We start from the raw sequence: 8889 nt of genomic DNA on the forward strand, positions 1-8889 counted from the left end.
ATCTTAGAAACTGGTTTTACAAAATTATTTAAGGAGCTGGAGGGGTGGACAAGTGGTTAAGAGCATCTGCTGACCTGAGTTCAGTTTCAGCACCCACATCATGGGGCTTACAGCCTCCTGTAACTCCAGTTGTAGGGGAACTGATGCTTCCACCAGGCATCCATGCATGTGCATGCCTCCTCCCACAAAGTAATTTGACCACCTACCTACTTGGGCCTATAGAAAATTAAAAGCAGATTGAAAGTCTTAATTTTGTACCTGTAGTTTGGCTGAAGGCACAGAGATAAATTATTGCCTTAATCTTTCTTCCTCAGTCCAAAACAGATTACCTTTTCAGATGAGGACAACGATCTCTGAAGGCAAAGTTGCACGCTCAGTGATGAAGAGATAATAACAATTTCAGAATAGATGGGGCTAACACCATGATGATGAGTCAATAAGAGACGAGACAATGATGATGGGTCAATGATAGACAAGACCATACCTGCTAGGGTAACTTGCCTACTTCTTGCCTTCTGTGTAAAACTAAACCTCATGTCAGCACCGTAAAGATGAACTTGGAGTCACTAGAATTCTTTATTTGTTCTTCCCAATGTGGCCATGTTCAGTAACTCCTCTTTCTGTTTTTCGCCATGACTTTTTTTTTTTTTTAACTGGCGTCTGGGGACCAGTGGGTGAGTCTAGATAATTGAGGCTACTGGAGCCTAGACTTTTACCCTAAAAGCTCCAGTAACAGTGTCGTCGTTAGGGTTTCTATTGCTGTGAAGAGACACTATGACCACAGCAACTCTTATAAAGAAAAACATTTAACTGGGGCTCGCTTACAGTTTTAGAGGTTCAGTCCACTATCATCATGGTGGGGTGCATGGTGGCAGTCAGGCAGACATGGTGCTGGCTACATCTCGATCAGAAGGCAACAGGAAGTGGACTGGGACACTGAGCGCAGTTTAAGCAAAAGAGACCTCAAAGCCTATCTGGACATTGACATACTTCCTTAAATAAGGCCACACCTACTTCAATAAGGCCACCCCTCTCAGTAATGCCACTTCCTATGAGCTTGTGGGGGCCAATTGCATTCATAACTTCCACGCACAGCATCATGCCTGTGCTTCTTCCAGTAAGCTAGGTTGTAAATTCTAAATACATTTATATACATTTATTTGCTTATATTTGTGGAAATTTTAAAAAATGTTTTAAAAATGCCCTGTAAAGATTGAGTTCACTTAGAACTAAGGTATCAGGGAAGTGGAGGGACAGCCGACGACATGAGCTTCCTGCTTCTGACACAGTAACCTCCTTGAGGACTTTTGTTCTGAGATGCCTACTGAGGGGGAACCAAGATTCTTGACTTCACCACAGGAAAAAAACCAATCTGGATGCTGCATCCATCCAACACAGCCTTGGAGTTTATTGGGGAGCTAGTTCAGCAGAGAGAAGAACTCTGGAGAAGGATAAGGCAGAGTGTGGGTTTGAGACCCCCAAGAGAGCTAATCATCCGTAAGCTAAGTAAGCAGCGGTATATTTGACTTTGGTGACTCTCAAGTGACTTCTCAGGGAGCTGCAGAGGAAGGCTTTCTTTTTCTAGTAAATGAGATAATAAAGTGATTTCTGGTGTTCTTTGGATGGCATGACACCTGATCAAGTAACCTTATGTCATATGGATTGCCAGGAAGTTAGGATTGTGTGTGTGCGTGTGTGTGTGCATGTGTGTGTGTGGGTAGGTGTGTATGTATGTGGATACCAGAGGTCAATATCAGGTAGACTCCTTCTGGCACTCTGTTTTATTTTCAAATTGAATTTATTCTTTGGCAGTTTCATATACATATGCCATACACACTCACATCTCCTGTTCTTGCGGTGGCCAGTCCTCCTATCGGCATCAATCCTTTTTCCCTATGTCACACTTTCATTTTGTTATTATTTTGAGGTAGGCTAACCCACTGAACTTAGTGAGTTTGTAGGATGGTCAGGTCTCCCCACGTCCTACACGAGGATTACACGTGTGTGTTGACACACCGACTTTTCTGTGTGTATCTGAGCACAGGTACTCATGTGAGCATGGCAGACACGCTGCTGACTAAGCCATCTCCCCAGTGCGTTCAGATGCTTTTGCTGTAAAGCAAAACTTAGAGTGTTTGTGATATTCCCAGAGAGTAGCTGGGAAAGCAGTAAGGTCACACTCAAAGGTCAGGTAAGCTTAACCTTTAAGCATGGTTCATTGCTGTTTTAGAATTCTTCTTTGAGGTATCTCTAAATAAATGGACTGTTGTCTCTATGCAGATGGCGTTCATAAAAAATGTTACTCTTTCTAGAACTCTCGACTCAGCTGATCAGAGGTGTCAAAGAGACTCCCAGGTAAGGGGCTCCTTTGAAAGATTTCTATATCTATCAATACTTTTTTATTAAATAATCTCTTGTTTACAATTTAAAAATTTGCGTTTATAATAAACCAGAGTTCATATACATCAAGCAGCACAAAATTGGTAAAGGTGTTTTGTCCTTGGAATTGGAGCCTTCCACAGTGTTAAATTAATTGGAGAACGGTTTACCTCCTGAACTGGGCACCTGTAGCCAGGGAAGCCAGCTAACTCAGGCTAATCTTTGTAACTATTTGTTGAATCCATGTACACTGGCTTCACATTTTACCCAGAAAAATATAGATTTTTTTTCTGATTTATTTGCATATTTTTGGTTATTGTTTATGACTATGATCTTATGTTCCTGTTGTTTATTATTTTTTAAACCCTGATTCCTTAGACTGCCAAAAGAATTTGAAAAAGAAAAAGCCTCCCTTGAGGCATTTTGACTGAAGAATCCTGTGTTTTGGCAGTGGAACTGCCAATTCTAGAGGATTCTGTGGAAGGAAAAGAGAACCAGAGTGAAGCCACAGAAAGTGTCTCTTCATGTCTCCTGAAATGGCGTGGTTTCCTTTGTGTCAGTCTTAATGGTCTTGTCAGCCAGTCATCTTAATCACCAATGCTATTGTTATTGGTCATCCCAATTCAATTTATTCCACAGTCCTGTTCCATCAGCAAGAAAAAAAACCTTCAGTTTCAGACTAATTAGGCTAGCTATGATTGGGCACAGGCAATTCTGTGAGTGACGATTTAACCAAAAACCAGTTTGTTTTTTTGCGTGTGTGACAAGTCAATACAATTCAATGAAAAAGAAAAGACATTATATTATATTCTCTATGTGAATACTATGTCTCTCTCATATCAGACAGGACATTTCAAAAAATTTGGAGCTACTTTTTGTAGATTGTAAAGATTGATTAGAAATTATTCCAGTGCTAAATCAACCTGAGAAGGTTTGCGTGTGTGCACACATACATACATATACATCATATACATAGATATGATACAACACACACACACACACACACACACATAAATATGTGATGTAGGCTTATGACTCTTTATCAGACAAACTGTCAACAAACAGTATAGAATTATCATTCCTGAGAGAATGTATTTACATGTTTGGCTGGAAGTTGAACCAGACATTACGAGAAGGCTACAAATATGGATTTATTTTGAAAAAAGAATAAATAAACAGACAGTTGTATGTTCCCTCAATATAAGCATTTTAGTAAGGACCATGAAGAGAACAACTCAACAACCTCCCGAATGTATAAAAGGCAAAAATTCTGTGGTTAAGATGCTCCCAGTCATAGTATTTATGTCACCCCAGAGCGCTGGTATTTTTAGATCTCCTCAGTTTCAGTACCACCAATTTTATCAGATGATTTGGTTTACCTGTAGGTGGGAACATTATGTTCAAATTGTTTTACTGGGAAAGCAACAGCGAGTTTGTCTCAAGTTCATCTTCATGGATGTATAACGGAGGAGGGATAGGTGTAGAGCTGCAGACATCTATACATGTTAGGATTGCAGGACCAGGGGAAATGTCGCATTGTGAGACGCAAAAGTGAAATGAAAGGTGCTCTCTCCAGCATACAAGAAGTGCCCCAGTACATCCCCGAAACTCGAACGTAGTCCATCCAGGAGACAAGCCACGACACACAGGTGGCTGTGACAGTTACACTTGGAGCTTTCAAAAGAGTGTTGGGCTTGCTGAAGACTGAATCCTCTGCAGAGCGAGGAGGTCAGGACATGAAAATAACCTATCCTTCAAGACTTAAAGTCAAACCATCAGCCTCTAATTTGTGATGTGTTAAAACTTGTGATTTGCAAAACTTGGCTGTTGGGAGCCTTTATATTTGTGTGGGTATAACATGGTCTCTGTCTAAGGAAATTAGTCAAAACTATGACACCAGGTAGAAAATAAATAGTATAAATAGATGAAAACTTGGGAGAAATTTAATAAAAACAAGTGTAAGGCTGGCTGGTTTATTTGATATTTTTTGTTGCCATTTTTACTATGTTAATTCTACCTACCCCAAAATATGGGAGATCTTTCCATTTTCTGGTGTTTTCTCCAATTCTTTCTTCAAAGATTTAAAGTTCTTATCATACAGGTCTTCCACCTGTTTGGTTAGAGTTACTCCAAGATATTATATGTTACTTGTGGCTGTTGTGAGGGTGTTGTTTCTCTGATTTCTTTCTCATCTCATTTATTATCTGTAAAGAAGGGCTTCTGATTTTTTTTTGAGTTAGTCTTGTATCCTACTATATTACTGAAAGTGTTTATGAGTTGTAGAATTTCCTTGGAAGAATTTTGGGGGTCGCTTATGTAAACTATCAAATCATCAGCAAATAGTGTGAGTTTGACTTCTTCTTTTCCAATTTGTATTTCCTTGATCTCCTTTTGTTGTATTATTGCTCTAGCTAGAATCTCAAGAACTATATTGAATAGATATGGAGAGAGTGGATAACCTTGTCTTGTTCCTTATTTCAGTGGGATCACTGGGAGTTTGTCTCCATTTAGTTTGATGTTGGCTTTTGGCTTGCAGTATATTACCTTTATTATGTTTAGGTATGTTCCGTGTATCCCTGCTGTCTCCAAGACCTTTATCATGAAGGGATGTTGTATTTTGTCAAAGACTTTTTTAGTATCTAATGAGGTGAATGTTTGGTTTTTATCTTTCAGTTTGTTTATATGGTGGAGTACATTGACAGATTTTTGTATGTTGAACCATCCCTGCATCTCTGGGATGAAGCTGACTTGATGGTGGATGATTTTCCTGATGTGTACTTTGATTCGATTTGCCAGTATTTATTGAGCATTTTTGCATCAATGTTTATGAGTGAGATTGGTCTGCAATTATCTTTCTTAGTAATGTCTTTGTGTGGTTTGGTTGTCAGTATAATTATAGCCTCATAAAAAGAGTTTGGCAATGTTCCTTCTGTTTCTATTGTGTGGAACAATATGAGGAGTATTGGCATTAGTTCTTTTTTGAAAATCTTGTAGAATTCTGAGCTGAAATCATCTGGTCCTGGGCTATTTTTGGTTGGGAGACTTTTGATGTCTCCTATTTCTTTCGCAGTTATAGTTCGATTTAATCTGCTCATCTGGTCTTGATTTAATTTTGGTAAGTGATTTTATTTAGAAAATTGTCCATTTCCTTTAAGTTTTCCAATTTTGTGGAGTATGAGTACAGGTTTTTGAAATATGACCTAACTCTGTATTTCCTCCATGTCTGTTGTTATGTCCCCCCTTTCAGTTCTAATTTTGTTAATTTGGATATTCTCTCTCTGCCTTTTGGTTAGTTTGGATAAGAGTTTCTCTATTTTGTTGATTTTCTTGAAGAATCAACTCTTTCTTTCATTAATTCTTTTTAATGATTTTTTTTTGTGTTTCTATCTTGTTGATTTCAGCTCTCAATTTGATTATTTCCTGCCTGTCTAATTCTTCTGTGTGAGTTTGCTTCTTTTTGTTCTTAGAGTTTTAAAATGTTCTGTTTACTCACTGGTGTGGGATTTTCCAGCCTCTTTATGTAGGCATTTAGTGCTATAAAGCTATAAACTTTCCTCTTAACACTGCTTTCTTTCATCGTGTCCTGTAAATTTGGGTATGTTGTGTGGTCATTTTCATTGAATTTTAGGAAGTCTTTAATTTCTTCCTTTATTTCTTCCTTGATCCATTGATGATTCAGTTGAGCATTGTTTAATTTCTATGTGTTTGTGGGTTTTCTGGAATTAGTTTTGCTGTTGAATTCTAATTTTAAGCCATGGTGATGTGATAAGAGACATGGGGTTATTCAATTTTTTTGTTTCTGTGGAGGTTTGCTTTGTCATCTAGTATGAGATCAATTTTTGAGACGGTTCCAAGAGGTGCTAAGAAGAAGGTATATTCTTTTATGTTTAGGTGGAATATACTATAGATATTTGTTAAGTCTGTTTGATTCATAACATTTGGTAGTTTCCTTATTTCTCTGTTAATTTTCTGTCCGATAGACCTGTACAATGGTGAAAGTGGGTTGTTGAAGTCTCCCACTGTTAGTGCGTGGGATTTAATGTGTGATTTAAACTTTAGAAATGTAAAAAAAAACTGTTTTATTATAGCACCTACTGCTTCTGGGTCTTACAAACTTTTTGCCCCCTCTTTCTCAATGATTCCCAAGCCTTGAGAGGAGAAGGTATGATATAGATGTCTCACTTAAGGATGAGTATGTTGCATGCAGTCTTTTATTTTTAAATATTGGCTAATTGTGGGTTTCTGTGATAAACTCTGCCTATTGCAAAAGGAAATATCTCCAATTAGGACTGCAAGATGTCTTAGTCCATGAGTATTATAAGTTTTTAAGATTCATTCTAATGCTATTTTTATTTAGCAGAATGATATTAGTAGATCATACCATAGTGCCTCTGATCTATATAGTTACTGGTTCATGTCCCAGAATTAGTCCTATTTTCTGTAGTGAACCCTAGATCCAATAAGAAAGTATTTGGCTACTTCCATAACATTCATGCCACTGTTGAATCAGTGTGCATAGGCTGCAAGGACAGTCATTATTGTAGCTTTCAGGATTCATAGCTGGGTGACATCCATGAAGACTTTTCTCTTCTGGAAGGCATGGATACTGCCTTCCAGGACTATTAAAGACAACCAGTAGGGGATACACACTCAGATTAACATCAGTTCTATTCCTCTGGGTTCCATGACTTAAGTATGTGGTATTGTTAGCAATAGGTTATTACTGTCAAGTTCTGGAGAGCAACCAAGAGCAATGATAACAGCCTACATTTTTGGGGTGATGGATGGGATTCCTCTGAACAATACCTTTAATAAAGGTAACACACTGGTGTCTTGGAAAGGCAATGCCCTTCCTTATATGGTAACTGCATTTATATCCTTTATATTATGCATATATTTTAAGAAGCTTCCAAAGTAGTAGGTTTCCAAATGAACATCTCAATGGTCTTTGGAGTTAGTTATCTCTCCTTATACTTCCTAGTCTTATGGTTCAACATCTATAAATCAATAAATATTACCTACCACATAAATATATTCAAGGACAGAAACTACATTGACAAATATGACATTATTTCATGATAAAAGTCCTGGAGAATCTAGGGCTACAGACTATATATCTCAATACAAAATCAATATACAGCAGGCCTACAGTTAATGTCATGCTAAATGGGAGAAAACGTCAAAGAATTTTTACTGTAATCAAGAACAAGACAAATATGCCCATTACTCCACTCCTGTTCTTTAAAATTCATGGAGTATTAACTAGGTTAATAGGACAGATGAAGGAGGGAAAGTGGATATAAATAGTAAGAAAAGATGTAAAATAATTCTTATTTGCACATAATATGATTTTATACATTAAAGGTCCTAAAAGTCCATCAGACAAGTCCTACAGCTGATAAATGCCCTCTGCAAAGTAGCAGGACACAAAACTAGCACACAAAGTTAGTCATCTTTATAAATACCAATAATAAACATACTGAAAAAGAAGTCAGAAAAATAGTCTTATTTATAACAGCCTCAAAGAAGATTAAAATGTAATGGAATAAGTTTAATCAAAGAAATGAAAGACTTGTACAATGACTATTGTAAGACACTGAAGAAAGATAGCAGAAGACAGGAAACCCTTCCATGCTCATAGATCTATAGATTTAATATTGTGAAAATGGCCAGCCCACTGAAAGCAGGCTACAGATTCAATACATTCCCATTCAAAATCCCAATGCGATTCTTCACAGAAAGTGTAAAAGCAATCTAAAGCAGAAACACAAAATACCAACAATTTTTTGACAAATAGGTTAACAATACACACTGGAGAAATGACAGCATCTTCAGTAAATGATGCTGGTCAAACTGATAGCTCCATGGGAGAATAAAACTATATCCTCATTTCTTATTCTGTTGAGGTCTCAACTCCAAATGGATCAAGGCCCTCAATATAAATGCTGATTCCTTGAATCTGATAGAAGAGAGAATTGGGACTATGCTTGAACAGACCCCAGTAGCACAGTCATTATGACAAACCATGAATGGATTTCATCAATCTAAAAAAATCTTCTGTACAGCAAAAGACATCATCATTCAAGTGAAAAGGCAGCCCACTGAATGGGGAAAAACCTTTGTCAGCTGTATATCTGACAGAGGCTGAGTATCTAGAATATATAAAGAACTCAAAGAACCAATTAATTATTGGGATATGGAACTAAACAGAGTTCTCGTAAGAAATACAAATGGCTAAGAAGTATTTTTAAAAATGTCCAGCATCCTTAGTTAGCTACCAGGGAAGTGCAAATAAAAACAATTTTGAGATTTAATCTTACTTCTGTCAGATTGGCTAAGAGTAAGAAAAGCCAAATGACAACAAATACTGGCATGTATGTGGGGAGAGGGAACGTTTATCCGCTGCCAGTGGGAGTACAAATTGGTCCAGCCACTATCGAGATCACTGTGAAGGTTCTTCCAAAACTAGAAATAGATATAGCACGTTTACCAGCTATGCCATCCTTGGGT

Source organism: Microtus pennsylvanicus, chromosome 5 (genome assembly GCF_037038515.1).
Source record: "Microtus pennsylvanicus isolate mMicPen1 chromosome 5, mMicPen1.hap1, whole genome shotgun sequence".
Classification (NCBI taxonomy): domain Eukaryota; kingdom Metazoa; phylum Chordata; class Mammalia; order Rodentia; family Cricetidae; genus Microtus; species Microtus pennsylvanicus.